The following is a 26,553-nucleotide window of genomic DNA, read 5'->3' as shown; positions in this document are numbered from 1 at the left end:
TTAGTATTGTTGAGCTGTGGTGGGCTTTCTGTTTTTATTCTGGATATGTCTTTAACCATATATGTGAATAGCAAATATCTTCTTTTTTTATTCTGGATATGTCTTTAACCATATATGTGAATAGCAAATATCTTCTTTTTGACATTTTTATTACGTTTATTTATTATGGTATGCGATACATACACTTGCCACAGGTTAGAGGACAACTTACAAGAACTGGTTCTCTCCTTCTATCATGTGCATCCTGAGGCTTGAACTTAGGTCCTTAGCCTTGGTAGCAAGTGCCTTTATCTACTGAGCCATCTCACAAGCCAGTGGGTACTTTCTTCTGATCTGTAGCATGTATTTTCTTTTTTTTTTTTTTAAGATTTATTTATTTTATGTATGAGTACATACTGTAGCTGTACAGATGGTTGTGAGCCTTCATCTGGTTATTAGGAATCGACTATTTAGGATCTCTGCTCGCTCCAGTCAACCCCACTTGCTCTGGCCCAAAGATTTATTTATTATTATAAATAAGTACACTGTAGCTGTCTTCAGACACACCAGAAGAGAGCGTCAGATCTCATTACAGATGGTTGTGAGCCACCATGTGGTTGCTGGGATTTGAATTCAGGGCCTTTGGAAAGCAGTCAGTGCTCTTACCCACTGAGCCATTTCACCAGCCCCTATATTTTCTTTTCTTTAATGGTACCTTTTTGAGCTGGAGCGATGGCTCAGTGGTTAAGAGCAGTGACTGCTCTTCCAGAGGTCCTGAGTTCAATTCCCAGCAACCACATGGTGGTTCACAACCATCTGTAATGGGATCCAATACCCTCTTCTGGTGTGTCTTGAGACAGCTACAAAATACTCACATATAATAAATAAATAAATAAATAAAAATTTTAAAAGTACTTTTTTGAAGAGCAAATGTTTTAAAATTTGATGTGATCCTATTTATCAGTGGTTTCTTTTATGGGTTGTTCCTTTTGGGTTACGTTTATTTTTTCCTTCAGTCCTTTGCTTGTACATCTTAATAGACCTTCCCCTACCTTTTAAAGTATATTACATTCATATTTATGCTCATTACCTAAACAAACATCTCACTGCACAGTGTTTGCGTGATGGCCCCCTTCTTTTATAAAACTCCATGTTGTACTGCTGTTTTTTTTTAAGTGAATCCATATTTACTGATGAGATCTGTAAATAGCCTGATGCACTGAAAACCAAATAACAGATATTGATCAAGGGTGTGCCATCAGCCAGGCATTGCTTTAAGCTCTCTCCTGGTATTAATTCATTTTATACGAAGGGTCCCATGTGGCAGGTACTGTGATTATCAGCACCCTGAGTTTAAGAGAGCAAACACAGTTAAGTTACCCGGGAAGTGGCAGAACTGGGATTTGAGCTCTGGCAATCTAGCTCAAAGGATGCAGTCCTAGCCACCACAATGTGCTACCTCTGAGCAATGTCCCCTAAGGACTGCCAGCAAAGATCAGTCGCCACGGGTACGCAGCAGAGGTCTAGTTCAGAGTCACTCCAGCCACTGTCTGAATATAGGAGGTTCCAGTTTCTGTTGCATCAACTTCCCCTTGGGCCCCTCCCTCTTGTCCTCACAGCCAGACACGACTAAGGAAGCTCACAGCACACTGTCAACTAGACACATCATATTTTCACTGTCACTTGAATTCTGAAACAGCAAGTCAGGCCACTTGCATGGTCACAGGCTGGGACCTCCATGAACTATGGCCACAGCCCTAGGACTTTCCTTCCTGGGGCCTAGCTGTTCAATAATTCCGTGGCTCCCTGGGATGTCTCTATCTTTCTAGCACACTCCTGTTCTGCATAAGAGACTTCTGAACAATCTATTACTTGCAACAAGCCATCATTACTACAGGAAATGTGGCTGAGGCTCACTCTGTGTCCAAACACAGCCTCGCCCCGGCACAATTTCAGGACCCTTCAGACCTCACTAAGCCTTCCCCACGAGGACTGGTGGCGCTTGCTCAAGGCCGTCCCCAGGACAATTTACCTTATCTGACACACTAACCTGTGCTAAGGAGAGAGCTGAAGGGAACTCAGTCCCTCCTCTCCCGCTCAGGTGGCAAGGGTGTACTGTAACCAGGGTTTTCTGATGACAAGGGCACTCTTGTCTTCCTAACCTGGACCGGTTTCAACAGTGCCATTTCAGGTTAGCTGAGAGAGAGAGGAAGGAATTTTTCTGGGCAATGGGATCCTTGTTGTGCTTCTGTGATTCACTTCCCCTTAGCTGAGAGCAAAGAGCCACTGCTAGATCCCAACAGTGACAACAGGAATTCCAAAGGGTGACTTCAGAACACTCAGCAGCTGAGAAAGTGACTGCCAGGCACCAGTGCCAGCAGCTAGTGTGGCAAGGAGTTTTGGTTTGAGAGAAGAGGCACGAACAGACTGATGTCAGAGCCTTCTCTCCAGGTTCTGGCTCACTGCAGGCGATCTGTGAGCCTCTCCAGTCTGAGAAGGGACCCACAGATGACAGCTGCCTTGAGGTGGGAAGTTCGTTTATAAGATGACAAACACACTAACTCCCCTGTGTTGGTTGCTTTAGCTTTTACCAAAGGCGGTGGCTCTACAGTTCTCTCTAGCGTTTCTCCCTCACACACAAATGATTGTCAAGTGGATCGCACTTAACAGAGATGTTTCTCAATTATTGTTTTGAAAGTACTTGAGTCAGCAGATACGTACTTAGCACCTGCTTTCTACTAAAAAATCATGAACTAGACTAGAGGAAATTCTCCCGTAGCTGCGACTTAGATTACACAGCAAATAGTTTCAAGCAACCGAAAACCAGCCTGAACCTTCAGAGTATTCAGCAATCTGTTCCTCTTTGAATTGTTGCCTGCCAAGCAAAGCAAGGTGTTTGTTTAGTTATTCTAATACCTTTACTGTTTCCATCAAACGCCATTGGCTCATCAGAATGTCAAGTTCATCAGTAACCTTGCAATCAGACACCTTCATAGCTGTAGTGAATTCAGAAATCACTCTCAACAACGATAGCACTAAGAAATATAAATGTGGAGTCTGAGTCCCACTAGGACTCAGTAGTTAGGAACAAATGTTGCTCTTGGAGAAGGCCAGAGTTTGGTTCCCAGCATCTATATCTGCCAGCTCACAACCAAGGTAGTTCCAGATCTGGAGACCCTGTACTTATATTCATAAATACACATATGAATACACTTTGTTGGAAATAATAATAAAAACATCAACCTTTTAAAAAAAAGGAATGTAAACATGGACTGATTTTTAAAAAAAAAACTCACAGAAGTAAATTATAATAAAATCATAGTAGCTAGCATTCATTGACTCTGACTGTGGGCAAAGCAGTGTGCAAATAATTATCAATGGGATATTTTATTTAGTATTCACATGCTCATCCAATGCATTCTATTCTTGTTCTCCATACCATACTCCCCTGCCCTCCCCTTTTTTCCTTTTTTTTAGACAGGATATCATTATGTAGCCCCTAGCTATCCTGGAACTCAGTCTGCTTTTGCCTCCTGAGTACAGGGTGTTTTTCTTTTTTCTTTTTTATATTTATTTATTTATTTATTTATTTATTTATTTATTTATTAGTTTTTCGAGACAGGGTTTCTCTGTGTAGCCCTGGCTGTCCTGGAACTCACTCTGTAGACCAGGCTAGCCTTGAGCTCAGAAATCTGCCTGCCTCTGCCTCCCAAGTGCTGAGATTAAAGGCATGCATCACCACCACCCAGCGGTATTTTTCTTAATGAAACCTAAATTGTTTTTTTAAGGTCAAGAAAGTTTTACATATCCTTTAACCCATGCTTAGAATAAAGCCATGAGATGAGTCTTCAATACTATAAAGCTGCTTATTACAAGTGTTAAAAATAGTAACTGTAGCATTATATAATACTGCAACATTTTACCTTTCTTTTAAGAAAAGTCACAGAACTCAGATAATAACTTGGATTGACATGATTCAAGTATTTTTCCTCATTCAGTAAAGGTTTCAGCTGATGTGAAGATGAAAGTCTTCTAGATGGGTTGTTCTCCAGTCCTTTATGACCACCATCACTCAGTTCACACAGTGTGATGGCTGGCTGCGGTAGCACTTCCACAGTGGTTGTCCTGTCCTTGAGGTTATTTTAAGGCAGCCTTCTGTAGGGACCGCAGATGTTCTTGACAAACGAACATTTATTGATATCTAAATTTGATCCTTCAAATCCATAGCTAACAGATAGACTACCACTGCTAAGTTCCTGCTGCTCCTCTCCATATCTTGGTCAGTTTCCTATTACTGGGCAATGTATTAAAGAATGAATTTAATTGAGGTGACAGTTTCAGAGGGTTAGAGTCCACAATGGCAGAGCAAAGGCACAGCCACAGGGACTGCTGAGAGCTCACATGTCAAGCTGCAAGCAAGAGGCAGAGAGTGCTCAAAGCCTGGTCCCACCTCTTCCAAGACCAAACCTCCTAGTCCTTCCCAAACAGTATCATCAAGTGGGACACAATATTCAAATATATAAACCTATGGAAGCCATTCACATCTGAACATCATAGTCTCATTCATAGTAAATGACTTGCTTACAGAGCTGCAAGGATGTATGTCTGGCATCAGTTGCAACAGTGATGGGCTACATAGTTACCTCCTTCATGAGGGACTTGTCCTGCTAAGCAACATCTGTAACTGTGGTGTGTTAGCCATAGTGAACTTGAGCCAGACTTAGGTTCCTGTCACGTGGTCTGTCTCCTGTATTTCCCCTGGTGCCATAGTGCCTCTGATGCTTGCTCAGACAAAGAGCAGGCAGGAAGAGAGAAAGATTTCAGATTCAAAACCCTGGGGCAGCCACAACAGGACTGTTGCACTGGACAGGGCAGACTTGACACCAGAGGTGGCTGAGATGCAAGAATCCAACTCCCCCTGTTTATGAGATGGGTGGTTCTTTCTTGTTCTTATTTCATTTCTTTTTTCCTATAAAGATTTTTATTTATTTTTATTTATATGAGTACACTGCAGCTGTCTTCAGACACACTCCAGAAGAGTGAGCCACCCATGTGGTTGCTGGGAATTGAACTCAGGACCTCTGGAAGAGCAGTGAGTGCTCTTAACTGCTGAGTCATCTCTCCAGCCCTTATTTTGTTTCTTAAAAAACACCTTTCCTCCCAGCACTTGGGAGGCAGAGGCAGTCGGATTTCTGAGTTCGAGGCCAGCCTTGTCTACAGAGTGAGCTCCAGGACAGCAAGGGCTATACAGAGAAACCCTGCCTCGAAAAAAGAAAGAAAGAAAGAAAGAAAGAAAGAAAGGAAGAAAGAAAGAAAGAAACGCCTTTCCCATGTGTCCCAAGCTGAATGCTAGAAGTACAGATAGCTATGTGGTACCACACGCAACTTTGCTACCCCTCCCTTTATTTTAGGCAAAGAAACTCAAAGGAAGGTAGTGTGAAGGGGCTAGAGAAATGACTCAGTGGATAAGAGCGCCAACTGCTCTTGAGTTCAATTCCCAGCAACCACATGGTGGCTCACAACCATCCTTAATGGGATCTGGTATATCTGAAGACAGCTACAGTATACTCATATACATAAAATAAGTAAGTAAATCTTAAAAAAAAAAAAGTGTGGGAAAAATATAGTAATTGAAAAAAAAAGAAGGTAGTGTGAGTTCTCACAGGGAATTATGCAGTCTCCTTTTAAGCTTAGCTTTCTAGAATCTAAATATCTGATATATCGATTTACTAATCTATGTATAAACAGTATAATATATACTACATGTGATATAATATATAAAAATTTATATACAACACACACACGACTGATCACATACCCCTTGTGGAGGTTAGAGGACAACTGTTTGAAGTTGGTTCTCTCCTTCCATCAAGGAGAAACTGAGGCTACAACTCAAGTCATCAGGCAAGTGCCATCCCCACCGAACTTCCATACCAGTGGGGATGCCAAAGCCCTACAACTTTTTTTTTTTAAATTTGGATAAGACATACACAACCAAAGTAACTAATTTGGCCACCTTTGAGTACTGTTGGGTGTGGCATTAAGTGCATTCACACTGGTCTACAAAGACTGCCACTGTCTCTGTGCTTGTTGAAGAACATAGTTTATGAATCAATTGTGACTGTGCAAATCTCCAGCATGGGAAGAGGTGATTCTTATCTGTTCTCTTAAGCTAACTACCTGGAGAACAGCAGGAGGCTGGGGTGGCTCCCAGCTTGGGTAATATAGCTACATGCAGGCAGGCATGTAATAAACAGATAAACTTTGCTGCCCAAAGAGATTTTAAACATAACTTCCTTCCCTGGGCTACCAAGATCTCTAACGCTTTATTTCCCCTTTTTAAGCACTAAGGATGTAACAACCACTAAAGAATTTGGATAAAGTCGATTACAAGAGAAAAGGGGTGCTAGAGGAAAAAAGTTGTGGTTCTGAGGTCTGCTGCAAAGCAGGAAGGAAATGTATGAACACGTTCGTGATGTACATGCCAGTCTGAAAGAAATAAAAGCACAAGGATGTAGCTCTCAAAGCAAAAACGGAGGCAGCAGCAACCAGGGCAGCATCAGCGGGGAAGCACCTGGAGCAGGTCTGGGATAATATGTATCTTTAGATGACTGGGGGTTTTGCTACTGTTAAAATCGTTGAAACTTGTTAGGCATGGCAGCACACTCCTTTGATCTCAGCATTGGGAGACAGAGGCAGGTGGATCTCTGTAAGTTCAAGGCCAGCCTGATCTATAAAGTGAGTCTGGAACAGCCAGATCATAGAGAAACCCTGTCTCAAAAAAAAAAAAATTACTAAAACTTTTATCAGAACCCTACTGAGTAACTGGTTTCTTAACTATATTGTCTTAAGCCAAAAGAGCCTACACGTGTGGGCAGGATCCTTTTTGAATCTGATAAGATGTCTCCGAGAATCATCTTTTAATAGGTTATTTTTCCTACTTAAATTATCCTTCATTAGTCATCATATTATTTATTTCTCCAAAACCCCTGCCAGATAGAAAGAGCAGGAGTCTCTCTCTAGCTTCTGCCTCATCAACCCGTAAGCGGGTTTGTGAAGGGACCACTTGTGGCGGTTTCATGTAGCAGTGGTTAGGTGGTTAGTAACTAGCAACGTCCTGTCTGAAGTTGGCGGGGGGGATAATTTCCTATTGTTGTGTATATTTTCTCCACATAAGATAATACCCACGTGGGATGTATTTGTGGCTCGTTCTCTCTCTAATCTCCCTCCCTCCTTCCATCCTTCCCTCCTTCCCTCCCTCCCTTCCTCCCTCCCTCCTTCCCTCTCTCCCTTCCTCCCTCCCTCCGTGGTCTCTCTCTCTCTCTCTCTCTCTCTCTCTCTCTCTCTGTTTTGGTTTTCTGAGACAGGGTTTCTCTGTGTAGCCCTGGCTGTCCTGGCACTCACTCTGTAGACCAGGCTAGCCTCGAACTCAGAAATCCGCCTGCCTCTCTTTGCCTCTGCCTCCCAAGTGGTGAGATTAAAGGAGTGCACCACCACTGCCTGGCGACTTTCTTACTCTTGACTTCATTGAGACACACAGTGTGAAAACTACAAGCTTTTTATCACCAAATGCTCATGCTGGCCCGAAGCGCTGCCATTTGTATAAAATCTAGAAAAATGCATCTCTCTGTCTCTGTCTCTGTCTGTCTGTCTGTCTGTCTCTCTCTCTCTCTCTCTCTCTCCCGCCCGCTCCCCACACACAAACCAACACCTGTTCAACAGACGGAGTAGTGAGATTAAAAAAATATCTAATAAGCACAACAATTATGTGAAGTACTTCAATCTGTTTGGATCATGAGCTAACAAATCAAAGTCATCTTTGGTACAATCAGGAAATTTCAAATATAGACTAAATAATAAATAGATGGTGCTCAAAATTCACTTTTGATTCTGCTAAATGTGACGGTGGCATTATATTGGATGTGTTTGTTTGCTGTGAGATGCTATTGCTGTCCCTGTGTATTACACAAGCTGTCCTTAAATTCACAATTCTCCTGCCTCAGCCTCCCAAGGAGCTTACTTGGATCACAGGCATGTGTCCCTACGTCCAGCTTGTGCTTATATTTCTGTGGGATATATTTGTGCTTATAATCTGTGGGAGATGACACTGAATGACTTTCAAGCGAAATAAAATAATGCCTTGACTATTCTTCACTCTGAGATTAACAAAATGAAATTAAATATCAAAATAGGCCAGGGACAACAAAGAGGTTCATTGGTCTTTTCTATTTATGTATATTTGCAGATTTCTGTAATAAACATTCTTTTTAGGATTTTCACTAGAGGACTCTGCAGAGATGACTCAGTGGATCTAGTCACCTGCTTGAGACCTGAATATCTAAGTAAAAAGTCTACTGTAACTCCAGAGCTTTGCATGGGGTGGAGACAGGAAGATTACTGCCCCCTGGCCAGCCAATAACTGAGCTACAAGTTTAGTAAGAAAATTTGTCTCAAGAAAGATGGAAAGTAACAGAGGACTCCTGATATTGACCTCTGACCTTCACAGACATACACACATAAATGTACATACATAGAAACATATATACATGCATGCACCACATACACACAAATACAATAAAACACACATAAATATATATACATAGATGTGCTACATATACCCAAATACAATAAAATATACATAAACATATACATATACATACACCTCATACACACAAATATAATAAAACAGACAAACATATATACATACATGTACCACATGTACATAAATACATATAAACATATATACATGTATGCACCACATACACACAAATCCAATAAAATACACCTAAGCATATAAACATACATGAACCACATACACACAAATACTTACAACTAGAGAATGGACAGAAAGGTGGCAAATGTGAAAATACATAGACTAAGCCATCTATGGAAAGAAACGAGGGCTGGGATTCAAGTGAGCTCAGAGGTAGGATCAATAGGAGTTTGACAGGTTGAATGCATGGACCAAGTAGAAGGAAGCATCATATTTCCGCTTAGGGAGCTGATGCCCTGCCCTTGGAGATGGATTCCTGGAGGAAGACGAGTTTGGAGAGGTCAGCCAGGGTAAGCTTTCCAGGAGTCAACTGCCGCTGCCCCTGGAGCTGAGTCACTGTGTTTAGATGGCACAGAAAAGCAGGGCAGAGTTACAAAATTGCCCAGAAAAAAAAAAAAAGTAGTCAAGAAAAGGACCCAGGAAGAAGCTTTGAGGAAGGTATAACCCAAACCGACTAAGGCCAGCCAGCAAAAGGCAGACTGCACACGGATGCACTATGAAAAATCAAGAGATCAATACAAATGCTGAATAGTCCTAACGGAGAGAAAGCTTGAAACCATGCTTTCAGTGTGTGTGGACTAAAATAGGCCTCCTTTCTGAGCTTCCTTGAAGTCACATTGAGCCAGGTACGATAGCATACATGCCAGCACTAAGGAGGCAGAGAAAGACAGATCGCTATGAGTTCAAGGCCACCCTGATGAAGAGCTCAGCTTGAGGCCATCCAAAGCTACACAGTGAGACACTGTTTCAACAAACAAACAAAGCCATATCAGTGAACACATGCCCTGAGTATCAAGGTACTGTTCCCAATAACTACATAATTTCAGGTTACAGATGACTGACAAAAAGAAACCACAGAAGTCATCAATGGTGGTGCAGGACTGTCATCTGCCATCGATGGTGGCGTCTAACTGTCATCTCAGCTAGGCGTGAGTTCTCTAGTTCCAGACCAGCTGAGTTTACATCCCCAACATCCACAAAAAAAGAAAGAAAGAAGCGGGTGGTGATGGCGCATGCCTTTAGTCCCAGCACTTGGGAGGCAGAGGTAGACGGATTTCTGAGTTTGAGCCCAGCCTGGTCTACAGAGTGAGTTCCAGGACAGCCAGGGCGACACAGAGAAACCCTGTCTCGAAAAACCAGAAAGAAAGAAAGAAAGAAAGAAAGAAAGAAAGAGAGAGAGAGAGAGAGAGAGAGAGAGAGAGAGAGAGAGAGAAAGAGAGAAAGAGAGGAAGGAAGGAAGGAAGGAAGGAAGGAAGGAAGGAAGGAAGGAAAGCTGGGTGCAGTAATGGTGCCTGAAATCCAGCACTTTGGAAGCAGAGACGAGAGGAGCCCTGGAGCTTGCTAGGCAAACCGGTGAGTCTCAGGTTCAATAAGACACCCTGTCTGCAAAAGAAGATGGGGAAAGGAATTGAGGAAGACATCCTCGATTGAGGGTTGACCTATGACCTCACATACACACACACACACACACACACACACACACACATAACATACACACACAAATAGAAACAAATGCAGAACACAAGCGGTCCTTATTGGGGACTGTCAGAAACAAAGACAGTGACTATCTAAGGACTTGTGGACTGCCTACAGTTTGCACAAAGTGAACACTGTATCACAGTGGGCAGCAGGGAGCCACATTGACTGAGCTCCTCTGCAGGATGGTAGCTAACAGCTACGGTGTACCTCTTCTGTGGTGGGCACTGTCTTCTTTGCATTGTTTAATCACACACCGCCCTATCACACAGCTTCTGCAGTTCTTACTCACTAAAGAACTCCAAGTAAACTCCTCAAGGTGAGAGGAGTTCATATGCCCACATGTGAAGTTACAAATGCCAAGCCAGCCTGCCCAGCCGCTTCTCTATGCTCCTTCCTTCCTTTCTTATTTATTCATTTACTTGTTGCCCTGCTGGAGCAAGGCTAGGGCCTCACAAATGGGAGCCCCATCCTCTACCGCTGGGCTATACCATCCTTCCATTTTATACCTGACCCCCTATTTTAAATACTTCTTTAAAGCCCTATGTTTTAAAGCTTAATAATTAGACAGAAACAAAGACAGTTAAATACCTTCCACAGGTCACAGGCCCTCCATATCTGCTGTAGAGTCTATTACCAGGATTGCCAAGTCTTCTGAAATGACATTAACTTCTTATTTATGGCCCAAGCAATATGGTGCCTACAAACAAGTATGGGATGTAGTCTCAGTTCTCAAGGGTCACACGATGGAGGGGACACAGAGACAACTCAGGGCAGGCGATGAATATAGTAAGTATCGAATGAGTAGCATAGCAGTAATAGAAGAAATTCACAGAAGAGACCAATGGGCCTTGGAGAAGGAGCATACTTTGGAAACACAAATGAGTATCAAATAGACATGAGAAATTTTTCTCTGGCTGAAATGTGATATTCATTAAGGAGCTGGGAGCTGCCTGACACCAGAAGGCAGCAGGTAAACGAGGATACGGACTTCAACGTCACCATAGATTGGATGATTAAGTCTTGGTTTCTCATCCATATGATGGGCCATTAAAACCTATCTACAGGACTTGGAGAAAATTCTGACTAGTAATTACCATCCTGATGATAAAAATTCCAGGACCTGTCCTACTCTTAAGCATCTTTTGCATATTAACGGAGTCAAGGACAGCCTAGATTCTGCAATCCTTACATATGGCTTTTGAATTTCTCTTAATTTAATCTGCTTCCCCCCCCCATTGTGTTCTGAGGATGAAACATGGGGCCTCACACACATGGGGTACAAACAGTTCTCCTTAGAGCGACATGCCCAGCTCTTTAAATTGCTTATGAAATTTTCATGACCCAGTGTATTTTATGAAGTTGGCTTCTGCGGTGGTTTTCTGATGGCTCTCGGAATGTCATTTTCATTTTTATGGGTTTTCTCAGCTAAGGCTTGAGCAGAGGAAATTTTAGGTGTAATCTGTGCTTTATATCATAGACATTAGCAATGACAAAATTACGCAACCATTAGATTTATTTAATGTGGTGTAGGCAGGTTTGTTGGTCAAACCCACAACTGCTGCAGCAGAGTGCAGGCACAATTTGAAATATATCTGGAGACAAGTAAGCAGTTATTATAGTTATTACACAGAGTAGAATGTGCCAGGGTTCATTTTTCTTTCATATAAGTACATGGTTTCCCCCAAACAGAAATCGCAGAGGCACATAAAGTACCCTAGGAGAATAAGTTCTGAGCTGTTTTCCCACAGTGGCGAAGCCTCATATGCCCTTACCTGGTCTCCTGTGTAATTACCTGAGGACAGAATTTATAAAATAACTATGTAGACTTTGAAATGCAATCTTTGACCAAAAAAAACAACATGAAACCAACAGGGGACTTAAGACAATTTTTTTCCCAATTTTGCATTGAATAAGCAATCTACTTATTCTTCTAAGCTTCTGATTTCTGCCAAGGAGAATGGTTAGGTTACAAAGGTGCAGAACAAGGTGTATATGTTATACACACACACACACACACACACACACACACACACACACGAACAGCCAACAGTGCACTACCTTGAAAGGCTCAGTTTTCAGTTTTTTCATTTGTGAATGAAATAACATAATTCTCTTCTAATTCCTAAGGTCAAGAAATGTTAATGCTCCTGACAAACAAGCTTGGTTGGAAGCTAAATAGTATAAGCCTGGTTTAGGCTGATGATCTAGTTGTTAAGAAAATAATACACTACAGTTCTCATTTTCTTTTCCTGTTTTCATCAGTGCCTCGCTATTATAGCTCTGGCTAGCTTAGAACTCACTATCCTTCTGCCTTCGCCTGGGGCACTGAGTATGGCTACTTTTAGCTGATATTTCTTGTTTTTAAATCTACTAATTTGAGCCAGGTATGATGATACGTGTCTGTCATCCCAACACATGCTAAAGTTGAATATGCTAGTAGGAATATTGTGAGATCAAAGCCAGGCTGAGCTACATAGCAAGACCCCTGTCTAAAAAAAAAAAATCCACTCTCATACTTTTGTGTGCTTTTGGAGTGAAGCTAAAGTAAGTGTAAATGTTAAAGTCAAATTTTAAGGAAGCAAAAAGCATAAAGGGTTAGAAATATTGTTTCGGGTTAGACCCAGCAATGTCTGTAGGTGAACATTCTGATCATTTTCTTTTTCCTAAATGAGGAAAAACTAGCTTTAAGCTTCTGCTTGGCTCGAGGGCTGAGGCCTTGCTACTTCCTAGCCATCGTCTAAAAGTTCTCTAAGACAGAGGATATCACCCCCTGTGACAGGGAGAAGACAAAAATTACAGAATCATTGGTTACAGAACTTACCCAGGACCACTCAGCTCACAACTGAAGCTGAACAGACTTTCTAGAGTCGCCACTGTTCCACACTACTTTAGAAACAGACTGTTCCAGCAAATGTATCTTGAAAGCCTGTTATGTGATTAGCATCCTGCCAGATGCCAACAGTAACAAAATGAGAAACATGTGCTGGGCAGTGGTGGCACAGGCCCTTAATCTCAGCTCTCAGGAGGCAGAGGCAGGTGGATCCCTGTGGGCTGGAGGCCAGCCTGGTCTACAGAGCAAGTTCCAGGACAGACAGGGCTACACAAAGAGAAACTCTGTCTCAAAAGACCTAATTAGTTAATTAAAATTAAAGCCTTTAAAATGTCAACATAGTAACATTACATTGTTAAGTCAGGCATAGGCCAAGAACCTGGCTCAGCACAGAGTTCATCAGTGGTTAAAAAAAGAACATTACTCTATGACAGATAAAAATCATATGAAAGTCACATTCTAAGGTCCATGCGTAAAGTATTTTTGGGTTTTTTTTTTTTTGAGTAAGCCTATGTGTATGAGTTGTGTATGACTTTTCTCTAAATGTATGTATATATGTGCACCACACGCTTGCCTGATGTCTGTATAAGTCAGGAAATGGCTTTGAACCTGGAACTGGAGTTATAGATGGTTGTGAGCCACCATGTGGGTGCTGGGAATTGAACCTTGCTCCTCTACAAGAGAAACAAGCTTTCTTAATGGCTGAGCTATTTCTCCAGCTCCCAACTATAAGTAAAGTTTCATTGAACTACAGTTATATCCATCCATTCTTTGTATTTTTTTACATTAACTTATTTAGTGTATGTGTGTGTGTGCGTGTGTGTGTGTGTGTGTGTGTGTGTGTGTGTGTGTGTGTACTTGTGCTATGAGTATGAGTATGGAGGTCAAAGGGTAAATCGTTGTGGGAGTCAATTCTTTTCTTCCATTTTGTCAGTCTTAGATTATCAGGTTTGGCAGCAAGCACTTTCAAGCAGTGAGTCATCTTGCTGGTTTTCTTTGTATTGTTTATGGCCACCTTAGCATTACTGTTGAAAAGCTGAATAGCTGTTCACTTTAGAAGCTACAACTTAGACCCTCTGTTCCAAAGACTTAAATATGTACTACCTGGCCCTTGACAGAAGCAGTTTACAAACCCCTGTTTAGAGAGATAGTCACCTCTGACAAAAGAAAAGCAATACTGTATTATGGGATTCAAAAAAGAAAGAAAGGAAAGAAAGGAAGAAAGATTGATTTTAAAAAAGACATTTAGGTTGACATATCAGGAGAAAGATGCTATTTCTTGGAGAAAATAGATGGGCCTGGAGTGCTGAGATGGGCTGGCCAAGGGCATTCCAAACACAGGGAATGATCAGTATCCAGCAGAGGGGTGGGAGAAAAAGTTTGAACTAAAAGAGAAGTCCATTCTGACCAGGCAGCTGGCAGTGAAAGAGAAAAGTGTAACACAACTTCACTTCTTTATAGAGAAGAGTATTTGAAGGCCTCTTGAGGAAGGGAGTGACTTACTGAGCATGCTTTAAGATAATTTATCTCGCAACAATGTGTAAAATGGGTCACAGTAGGCAGCTGGAAGCTCCTAGCCCACAAGGAGCCAAGTTGAATCAAGAGGAGCCTAGAAGACTTTGTCCAACTGCTGCTCATAGATGCCCCAGTGGATGGATCATTTCGGGGTAGCAGGGCAGAGGAGGGTGACAGGCTTGAAGAGTGGGTGATTTAAAAGAAGGTGATCCAATTAGCAAAGGAAAGAGAGAAAACTGGTTTGGTGACAATGGTAATGAGTTTGGGTTGCACACAAGTTAAACTGAAGCTGCCAGTGGCAGATATCCTGGCCTGTCAGGTAAATAGGACAATGGGTTCAAATTCAAAAGTGAGTCCAGGGCTACAAGACACAGAGTTCTGCAGTTCTCTATACACTGATCATGATTTAATACATGCTGCAATGGCTATCAGCCTGTGAGATGACAAATGTGCTTTAGCTTAAATGACGCTACAAACTCTGGCTCCACTCTTCTTTCAAAGGAAAAAAAAGGCAATTGCGCAAATGTCAAAGTGCTTAAAAACAACAGAAACAAAGAAAAAATAAAAACAAAACAGCCCATGGCTAATCAGTACTCTTGCTCAAAATGTTACTCTTTCAGATTTGTCAAATTTTCGTTCAATAATTGATATGATAGGAGGCTGGAGAAATGGCTCAGCGGTTAAGCACACTGACTGCTCTTCCAGAGGTCCTGAGTTCAATTCCCAGCAACCACATGGTGGTTCACAACCATCTGTAATGGGATCTGATGCCCTCTTCTGGTGTACATGAAGACAGAATGTGTGTGTGTGTGTGTGTGTGTGTGTGTGTGTCAAACTGGTAAGAACAAAATCAAATTTGCAATTTATTCATGAATAATGATAATACCAACAGATTGTTCCAAAACTTACCTTTTAAACTCCACTAGAATATTATTCTAAGAAAATGACAATTATTGAAATAGGTAACATGTTTACTTAAGTAATATAAACCATAAAGCAGCTGGAAAACACTACTATCAAAAACTGTTGTCAGGGTAAGAGGATGGCTCAGTGGGGCAAAGTGCTTGTTACCCAGGCAGAAGAACCAGGAGTTCCAAGTTCTGTCCAATTCAGTCCCCCAGCAGTCACATGAATCTAGAGTGGTGGCCCAGCACTAGGGGGATGGAGAGAAGAGACTCCCTGGAGGTTGGTGGCCAGCCACTCAAGCCTAATTGGTGAGGTTCAGTGAGAGACCCTGTTTCAAAACAACAAAATGGAGAGTGATAGAAAATAACATGTTCACCTCTGGCTTCTGGGTGCCCACAGGCGAGTGCACAAGCATGCAGAAGCACACACAACTGTTAATTATGCTTTTCCCTTTTTTGTTGTTCTAAAGGTTGAACCTACTACACTCTGACACTTGCTAGACAAGCACTAGGCCATTGAGCTACATCCCTACCCTCTTTTTTTTTTTTTTTTTTTTTTATTTTGAGAATCTCACCAAACCGTTTAGGTTGGCTTTAACTTACTCTGTAACCTCAGCCAACCTAGAATTTGCAAGGAGCCACCTCCTGCTCAGCCTGCAGAAGAGGTGAGCTCTTACAAACTGGTGTCTTGAGATCCAGCTATAATTCTTTCTTATTCGCTCACTTAACTCAGGTTACCATAGTTGTCACTTCTCCATTTCTCTTCTAGGGTTCGTTGAATTTCCAGAATAATTTGTACAGGGCCACCTAAATCACCTACTTCCCTCCATGCTTTCCTCTCAAATTTTGTTCATCAAAACCTTTTCAATAGCTGGCAGTGGTGGCGCATGCCTTTAATCCCAGCGCTCCATATGTAGAGGCAGGTTATCTCTGAGTTGAAAGCCAACCTGGTCTACATAGCAAGGTCAGGCCAGCTAGGACTTCAAAATGAAGAGAGAGCGTAATGAAGAGAGAGCAGAAACAAAGTCTTCAAAACAAAGCTCTGATAGTAAGATTCTCCTACTTAAAGGTGACGGTGAGAAAATATTCTAATTACTTAAGTCTATGTAAGTTCTTGTGCTCTCTGGAACAAGTCATTTTTGGACAGTGCTTTTCAGAGTCACATCATACATAGACTTACACCTATGAGTAATCTATAAAGTCACGAGGGCGCCCCAGGCAGGCTCTTCAACGAACCAATTATTTTAATTCTATAAACTGTTCACTTAGGCACAGGCCATAAACATGCTTTGCAGCCATCCATTCGTGAACTGCGTCTGGCAGGGTAATTTGGACAGCTCGCCCTGCTGAACACACCAAAGGCTGAAATACTTGTCAAAGCTAAAGAAAGGCCATTTGAAAAATGAAAAGCTGCCCTCGCGCTCTGGGAGTGGGAACTGCTGCTCTGTTACTTCCCCAGCTACTTTCCCCCAGCACAAAGGACCACGCGAACACCGACGGTCTGGGGGCGTTGGCGACTGAATTCCTGTGTGCACTCGGAGGCCCCGCGAAGGCTTCAGAGGTTTCCAAGCCCCGAGCTCCCCGTTATCCGCCAGGGTCGAGACGGAGGCGCTCGGTGGAGGCTGACACCGATTAGGTCGGACAGCCAGACAGCGGGGACGAAGCTGACCGCAGCAACGAGGCGCAGGGCGGGGGGAAAAGGGCCTCGGCCAGAGCCGGGCGGGCGAGAGCCCGGGCGAGGCCCTCGGCGAGGCTCGCACGCCGTGACCCCGCCCCCTCGGGCAGGGCCCGCCCTGGCCCCGCCCCTTCCCGGGCTGCGCTCCTGCGCGCCCCGCCCGCGGGCGGAAGCGAGAGCGAGGCCGAACGCCTGACGTCAAGGCGACACCGCCAAACCTCGCCCAGAGTCAGGCGTGGAAAGCAGCCGGAGCGGCGGCGGCGGCGACGGCGGCGGCAGAGACCGCCGTGGCGCCGGGAGCAGCGACCCGAAGGGAACGCGGGGCGACGGCGGCGACTCGGTGACAGCGCGAGAGGTGGGCGCGGAGTGCACGCGTGGCTGCGAGGCTGGCGGGGGGCCGGGTGCCGGCCGAGGGGAGCCGGTGGGGTGCGGCGCGGGCCGGGCGGGGCGGCCAGGGGGCCCCCGCGGCGGCGGAGGTGGCCCCGGGGCGCGCGGCAGGTGGCTGCGGGGGGCCCCCCGCGCCCCTCGCTCGCTTGGGCGGGCGCGCTGCCTCGGGGCGGCCGGGGAGGAACCGTGGTCGCGGCGGGGGAGCGGCGCGCTTTGCGGAAGGGGTCAAATGTCTGAAATATGGCGGAGGAAGTGAGCGCCCGCGGAACCCCCACCCGCCTGCCCGAGGCCCCGCAGCCTTCCCCGCCGCGCCCCGCTCCCCGCCTCGCCTCGGCGCCCGCCGCAGGGTGGGTGGAAGTTAGAGCGGAAACCAGAAAGTTGTCCTCTGCGGACACCCGGGCTTCTCCCAGCCCGGGGCCGGGCGGAGCAGCGTTGCGAGGGGGGGACCACTCCCCGGCGCCCCGCGGGCTCGAGCCTGACAGGGAAAAAGTTTGCCCGGATCGGGGCTGGCTGGCTGGCTTCATTTGTTGCGGGAAGTGGCAGGAGGAAGGCAGCGGAGCGAGCCCCACCTAGTCTGGCAGCCGCCGCCGCGCAGAGAGAAGAAAAAAAAAAAATGTTAAAGGGGCCTTTCCCTTCGTCAGCAAGAGGAAATCTCTCTTTCTCTTGCAGAGAGAAAAATCCAGGAAGTTTGTCCTCTTCTCCTTTTTTTCGCCATCTCGATGTGTCTGATTCTGAAACTGACTTATCAGCGCTGTGAATTTGGGAACTAGGCCCTCGGGATTTTCCTTGGGGTGGAGGGGGTGGGGGGGGAGGTTGGGGGAGAAGATGCCTTTGGAAGAAACATCTTCGCTTCAGAGTTCTGAGCAGATGGGCTTGCTTTCCTTTCGTTTGCCCCCTCCCACCCTCCAATTCTTTAGGAAGATATTTTGGCCCTGCGACTCCCGGCTTGTGAATGCAAGCACTTCTTTATTACAGTAATAGGAACTCACTTTTTTTTTTTTTTAAACTGTGTTGAAAGTTGACATTACGATACAAGCTGGACTTTTCAGTATTTTAAAATCAATTGAGTCTCGTTGAAATGTTTGCTTTGCTGGCTGTGTGTATTAATATATACCGAGTGCCTCTAACTTGTAAATTCATTTTTCAGTTTTCTTTTGTATAATTAGAACGTTGTTGAGACTTGCCTAAAAGGAGTTTATCTTAGGAAGAAGTAACTTAATTGAATGGAGAAATTCTTTCAATTTAAAGCTCTTACCACTCTTAAAACCTGATGTGAAGTCAGTGTATTAAGTCATAATAGAGTCATGGGGCTTTTTAAGGGCCGGAAAGAGACTCTTTAAATCATCTAGTCCCACCCTGTCGTTTCTTGGAGGAGGAAACTAAGGCCTAAAATAGACAAGATAACCAGTTACCTGAGTCTGCTGATTTGTAAGGCCGTGGTCTATCCATAAAGGACAATCCACAGGAAGCAACGTGACATTTTTTTAAATGTGAATTACATCTCGTAGAGATTATTGGTCCTATTATACTCTCTTCTCCAAGACTGCCTTAGTTAGCTAAGTGGTATGGAATAATCACTTGGGTAGTTTCATCCCCTGGTTTTGGTTAAAGGAAGAAAATACTCTGGGGAGGAAATAATTTTACTTAAAGACACAGAATCCCAAATGACTGTCTTGTTTGCTATGATCCATACTTTTAATCTCTGTAGTACATTATATTCCCTTGAACTTTTTTGTTTGACACAATAGTTCAATGACCTTATCTGTGGAAGGTGCAAAGTAAAATCAAAAGTACATATAGTTGTTTGGGTTGTAATGTACCTAGTCTGTCTCAGATTAACATCTGAAGGGCCCCATGCTAAGCTGGCTTAATTTTTAGTTTGTGGTCTGGGACATAGAGATGATGGACGTGTATTTCTCCTTTTTCTGTCTGTCTTACCACTGTTCTTTCCGTGGCTTGTATCACTTCCTGTCTTCTGTTACTGTTGTGTGTGTTTATCTGTTCTACAAAATTGTAAGGTCCTAGGATGGGATAGATTTTTTTCTGCATTCCTCAGATGACCGGCGTGTCGCTATTACATAGACACTTGGTGGATGAAGGTTAAGTAGAGTGGAAACAATACAAGAATAGGAATTCTACTTTATTCTTAGTTGCTAGCATTTTACATGGGCACGTAGTGATGTTTGGGACTTAAATTCAGAGACTAAAGAGAACAGTGTAATGATTCAAAAAAGAATTACACATCATTTCTGGGAACCTCTCACTTTACAAGTTGATCATTTTATCATTGGTCATTTATAATGATTCCAGTATTTTCTTTTGATCTATACAGGGAAAGTGAGCCCTCCCACCAAGGAGCCTATAAGGGCTATCAAGTTGAAATAAAGAATCCTTTTTTTTTTTTTTTTTTAAAGTTGTGCCAGGCAAGGTATTCTGTAGCTGTAATCCCAGCAGTTAATAGATTGAAGCAAGATTACCATAAATTCAAGGCTAGCCTGAGCTGATGAAACCCCATCTATAAATAAACATGAATAACTTGATCTGTGTATGTAAAGGTCTTTGAAGGACTTGATACTTAAGCAGAGATTGATAACATGTAACTGTAAATGCTATTTTAAATGTAAAGTCTTAAGATTGGCATGGAAAGCTCATGTTCAGCTCTTTGCTTTTTGTTTATGTACTTAATAGTTTCGGAATGAAATTAACCTGTGACAACAGACTGAGAGAGCTTAGCTGATCATACATATACCTCCCAAGTATAGTTTACATTTGACATTTTATAATTGAATGTCAAGGAGATCTCATTGATTTACATGTGTCATTCCCAGAAAATAAAATTTAAGGGGTGGGTGTTGATCTAAAGTGCTTAGATTTAAACTGCTTAGTTTAAATCTAAAGCTTAGTTTAGTCAAAGGCTATTTCTCTTTAAAATGATAACATGTGGTCACTAAGAGTCTGTAAAAACTCATCTTTCTGCCGGGGGATGTGGCTCAGTGGTCAATGTTGGCCTCTCTTGTCCAAGTTGCTAGGTTCAGTTACCTCACTGAAAAAAAATTCCTCAGTTTTTTAAGGCTTTTTAGTTGTGACTAAATATGCTTTGTGAGTTTGGTTTGGTTGTTTCACATGTGAAGGGTGTGTGCACTGGTTTTTTTCTGTTTTCCTTTTTTTTTTTAAACAAGAACAATGTCTTAAGTTGTGGTTTGGTGCATTGTAACATTTGATACAATTTTTATTCAACTGTCTGTAAGTAGCATTGTGCTGTCTCATACTGAAAGCTAATCTTTGCAGTACTTGTAGATATTTTGTAGTGGTGTTGAAAGATTCTGATTACCACTTGAGGACTAAAGTCTTTAGATTAATTCCTTTGAAATCTCAAGAATATACTGGGAACAGTAGTTATAAAGAATAGAATAAAAGGCTGGAGATGGCTCAGGGGTTAAGAGAGATTGTTGCTTTTGCGAGGGTCCCCAACCTGAATTGGGTTCCCAGCACTTATGCCAGTTTCTTCACAACCACTTTTAAGTCTACCTCCAGGGGGTCTACCAGCCTCCTCAGATACCCACAGGCAGGCCCACTCACTCACAAACAGATATACTCTGGTACACATAAATAAAAGAGACACTAGAAGGAATTTATCCATTTATAGTAAAAGTTAGACTTGCTGTGTAATCTATTGTCCTTTGTTTGAAACCATTTGACTGGATTCTAAGATTGATTCCTATAGCAATAGATTTTGCAATAAAATTTCTATTTTGTAAAAAGTTAATTGGGGATTTTTTTTTTGTTACCTTAAAAATAGCACAATTTTAAAATTCACCAAGAAAAAGAATTTTACTTATTTTCCACACATCATTATCAATGCTATTCTTATTCCTAATGCTCAAATTGAGGGTACACAGCACTTGATTAAAGCCCTAAAACTTACAAAGAAAGAAATGAAAATTTAGGAGTACGTTACAAGGTTTTAAAAGTATATTTAAATTCTCTAAAAATATTTGCAAGACAGATAACAAAATTTCCATGTGGTTTTTATTAAAGAGAGTGACAATATTCTGGAATATTATACTTTAGATCAGTTACATTGGAGATGCTTAGATACACTCATGTCTAGATTAAGAGTATCATTCTCTACAGTCAGTTTGAATCCTTCAGTACTGAACTGGTTCCTGAGGCTTCTGGTTCTTAGCTACTGTTTCATATCGTTGTGCTACTTTATATTGGTGAGGCTGTTCAGTCCAAGCTAGGTCAGGCCTTCAGGAGGTAACTTGCTGGGTAAACTCTTCCAGGGTTGGGGGTTGACCTAGAACTTGCCATGCAGTTAGACAGCTAGAGAGGTTAGAGAGCAGTGGTACAAAACATGGCAGAGTTAAAGTGGTTTGAAGTAGAAGATTTAAAATTTATTTCAGCAACTAACTTGTCGCAGTTGCATGAGGTGGTCTGTCCCCCGGATGCTGTAAGGCCAGCATCTGAGGAGGCAAAGAGAAACCCCCTCAGTCAGCCCTTGCTGCACAAGGTCCAGGCCAGCCTGGGCTAGGAGAGACTGAGTCTGCATTGTTTTTTCTTTACTTAAACCATACCTATTTTGAAAATAAAAAGGGAATAGATTGCTTCATTGGTGGTTCTCTCTCCCTCCTGTGGTTTCCTCTTTGCCTTGTGTGATAGGAAAAAAGATGAAAGCGGTGTTCTGCCCAGTTAGCAGTTTCAAGTGGAGCTTGGGGAGGAAGTAGAAAGTTGGACTAAAGTTGGGCTCTAGTTATCTGTCTTCTGAAGTTCATCCTCACATTAGAATGTCATTTTCATAATCACGATGATATGATATATATGATATATGAAGGACTCAAACATGGGGCTTTGCACTTGTTAGACAAAGCACTTACCACTTTGTAGTAAATTGGGGAATTTTCTAAGTTCTCATGATGAAATTGGAGGTTTCAGTTAAAAAAAATTGTTAAAAATGCAAACTCTTCTCAACCACTTAGTAGTTTTAGACAGCAAATATCCTGTATATTCCACTCAGTGTTTTAAGTTAGCTTGGTGTGCTACTAGGACATTATATTAATGCGTTAGATATGGGTACAACTTATAGTTTTTAGATAATGAATTAACTTCCCAGTAATAAACTCTTAACTCTCTGTGAAATCTTAAATTTTATACTGTTCAGATAAAAAGGGACAGGAACAAAGTATGTGTTTCCCTAATCTTAGAATTTCTCTAATTTGGAGCTACTGCACAAATTCTGTGTTGGTATTTAGTGAGTTTTCAGATGTTTGGCTTTACCGATTTGTTAAAATATTTGCAGTACAGAAGGTAAGGAGAGGAGAGTCTCTATTCCTTCCACTGCTCTGGTGCTTCGGGAAAACATGTTCTTCTCTGAAGCGTTTTCTTCCTTGCTTTCCTTGGAAGATGACATGGAGATGTTGGACTTGAGGCTAAGTCTCACTTGTAAATGTTTTTACAGATCATCAGACATACTCCTGTAACACTGGCTCTCTAGAGCATCTATTCTCCAGCATTACTTAGGATCCTTGAAAAGCATACTTCAATGAACAGTGGCTTGTAAGCTGTTATTTTGGAGCAGTTGATTTGCTTTTGAGAAAAGGTCTTAATATTTTTCCCAAGCTGGCCTCAAACCTGTCATCCTCCTGCTTCAGCTTTGAGTGGACTGACATTTGTATCCTCATACTTGAGGAGGTTTAAATATGAATCATTTTGCTCATTGATTTTCACAGTATAATCCAAGGAATCCTGTAGACAGCTTAGCTTAGGGAGTCTGCAAGTACAGGGCTGTTATTGGTGATGATAGTGACGATTGTGATGCGGCAACTCTAAGATATCCTTTGCTCTTTTTTACTGTATTGACATTTGTTTCTATGGTATAGAACCAATGGGTGAGCACAACTTGTGACTCCTTGGAGTGAACTGGATTAGCTCTGGTATATTCTTTACTGCCCTGACTGTTTAAAAGAAAGAAAAAAGTTCCAACTAAATGTTCTTGAAGTTGTTTGAAAAATGAAGCCTGTCCCTGTATACAGGCCTTTTTAATATGACTCCAAGAAAAGTGATTCGGTATCAGGAGCTGAATCACCCACTTGTTTTAAGTTTACTTTTATTTTATACATGTGGGTATTGTGCCAGCATGTTTGTAAACTATGCACGCCCTCAGAGGTCAGATGGGGCGTTGACTCTTCTATAACTGGAGTTGAAATTGGTGATTGTGAGCCACCACCTGGGTGCTAGGAATTGAACAGGTCCTCTGCAAGAGCAGCAAGTACTTGAAACTACTGAATCATCTCCCCTGTCCCCTGAACTGCCCATATATGTATATATGTATGAGTGTTTGAATGTCTGTGCACTACATGAGTGCAGTGCCCGTGGCTGCCAGAAAATGGCACTGGATTCCCTCGGACTGAAGTCAGAACCTGTTGTGAACTGCCATGAGAATGCCAGACTTGGAACCCTGGTCCTCTGGGAGGGCAACCAGTGCTCTCAACTGCAGAGCCATTACTCCAACCCCTGAAATAATTCCTGAAAATAACAAACCTGCTTGTTGTCTTAGGGCAAATAATAACAGTATCTATGGATGATTGTAAATAGCTCTTTAGCAAAAATTGGGGTTTTGGAAAGCTTTTCTCAGCATTGGGCACTTGATACTTGATAGCCTTAGTGTTGAGGGAAACCTCTTTCTGTGAAACTAAGAAACATTTGAAAAAAAGTTCACAGTGAAATGAGCCATTACTGAAGATCTACGTAAAATGACTAGTACAAGATACAATGGGAAATCTTGAATGCTGGGACTTTGTTTCAGAATCCTTACTGAGGTGTAATTTGCTTGTTGGAGCTTCTTTGCGGCTTCCCTGAGCAGTCCATTACATCTTTAGTCACATAAATTTAGATAATTACTTCTTTAAGCTTATTTCTGGTTTGGCTTGTCACTTCTTTTGCCTCTGGCCTCAAACTCCTGGGTTTCTGTGGCCTGGCTAATTCACCCTGAGTAGCTGTGGCTACTGACAAGCTTCCACTATATCAGCTTTATATTGGTGTTAATTTTGTTTCTTTGACATGAGAAAATTTGGTATATCTACATTAAACAGACATTTTTCAAAGAGACTTCCAGGACGGTAAGATTTTTCCTTTTGAAAAACTGCTGTTTCTTTTCTGTTTATACTAAGGAACAATTGTGGCAATCTTGTTAAACAATGGGAAGTTTTAAAAGATTAGAATAACCTAGATCTAGATCTATTAACCAGCTTCAGGTTGTGGGGGCAGCTAGGAAGGTGGGTGAGTAAATTGTGGGCACTGTTCACTGGTCTTCTTAACTTACATTTTAGTTCTGGGGTCAAAACTAAGGGTCTAAGGTAAGAAGAATCCAAGGTCTTCAGGGCCTTTGGCTCTCATCTTAGAGTGGAAGGAGAAAGAATGTCTGAATTGTAGCCAGCCCACTACTTACTGCCAAGGTGGGCCACCTGGGAAACTTACAGATAGAAAAAGACCCTAACCTATAACCTTGGAATCGATTTAAACTACAATAGATTGGCCTATTCTATAATACTTCTCTAGAAAGTGGTGTCTTGTTTTTTTCACATGACTATCCTTGCCAAAGCAAGACTTGAAAAAAAGCATGGTTAAAAGCACCCAGCAAGATCGTTCAGAAGGTTAAAGGCACCATCCCACCAAGCCTGAGTAGGATGCTTAGAACTTGCGTGGTGGAGACAGCTGACCATGCACACTATTGCATGCTTTTGTGCACACATGCACACACACAATTTAAAATTTAGTTAAAGGTGCTCCACTATTGGGATCTGGGAGTGCTCTTCCAGAGGACCTGGATTTGGTTCCTAGAAGCCGTCTACAACTCCAGCTTTAGGGGTCTTCCTTGGACACAAAGCACTCACGTGCACATCCCTGCCTACACACAAATATAATTAAAAATAAAAAATAAATTGGTTAAAATAAAAAGTGAATTGGTTAAAAACCCAGACTTGTTCCTTTCCACTGAACCCTTTAATAAAAGGCAGATGTTTATACGATCTGAAGAGGTATCAGGCCATTGAACACCACTCATGAAAGGGCAGTTGACACTAGAGAGCAGGATTGCAGGTTTACTAGAGAAGGAGTCGATGCTCAGTGCCCACTTCAGGGATTAAGTACTACAGAACTTCTGCCTACATAAGATAACCCCAATGAGGGAGGTTACTCTACTAGAAATACACTCTACTGCTTCTTGTATTAAGTAATTAAGTACTCAGGTGTTCTAACAGTTCTGAATTAGGGAACATATACTAAAGTCAAATTTTATGTCCAGGACATCCAAATTCCTCACAGGTTGCCACTAAGTACTATTTATGCAATCCTGGTTCCTAACTTTAAAAAAAAAAAAAAAAAAAATGAGATTTCTTCCATTTTAGCTAGCTTTTATACATTTTGTGCCTTTTTCCTTCCAGTAAGCACTATCACTTGAATGATAGGCTTTGCTGGCATTGTTGGTGCTGCTGCTGCTGCTGCTGCTGTTTTTGAGGTTTTGGACCTTCCCTGTATAACAGGGTCTGGCCTTAAACTGAAAATCCTGATGCCTCAGCTTTCTGGTGGGGTTACAGGTGTGTACACCATGGCAGGCCTTTGCAAGCTTTTAGTGACAAAAAACTCCTAACATTTCTCTGGAGTGTGAAGTGTTCTTGTTCGTTGGCTGGGTGTTTTTTTGTTTTGGGATGGTGAGGTAGAGCTTTTACTGACCTTGAGTTCCTTGCAGTCCTGCCTCAGCCTCCTGAGTCCTGACATGACAGGTACTGTCACCAGGGCTACTTTTTATCTGTATGTGCCTGGGTGTATGTGTATGAACCACATTTGTACAGGTGCCTGTAGATGTCAGAAGAGGTGGGCAGAGCCCTGAAACTGAAATGACAGCAAGTTGCTAGCCACCCTATTTGGGTGCTGGAACTTAGGTCCTTTGCTAGAGTGATACGAGCTTTTACCTGCTGAGCTGTCTCTCCAGCCCTCCATTTTAAAAACTTTT

General features: G+C 42.5%; 1 protein-coding gene across 1 annotated transcript in view; it reads left to right on the top strand.

Annotated features, from left to right (window-relative positions):
• Positions 1–17,335: 17,335 nt before the first annotated feature.
• Positions 17,336–26,553, top strand: part of Rap1b (RAP1B, member of RAS oncogene family) — a 31,281-nt gene continuing 22,063 nt past the window's right edge. The window contains exon 1 of the mRNA XM_031349050.1: positions 17,336–17,511. The gene's annotated coding sequence lies outside the window, so the exon portion shown is untranslated. The remainder of the gene's footprint in view (positions 17,512–26,553) is intronic.

This window comes from Mastomys coucha, unplaced genomic scaffold (genome assembly GCF_008632895.1).
Source record: "Mastomys coucha isolate ucsf_1 unplaced genomic scaffold, UCSF_Mcou_1 pScaffold4, whole genome shotgun sequence".
NCBI lineage: Eukaryota > Metazoa > Chordata > Mammalia > Rodentia > Muridae > Mastomys > Mastomys coucha.
Note: the sequence above shows the minus strand (reverse complement) of the source record. Positions and strands in the feature narration are given on the sequence as shown.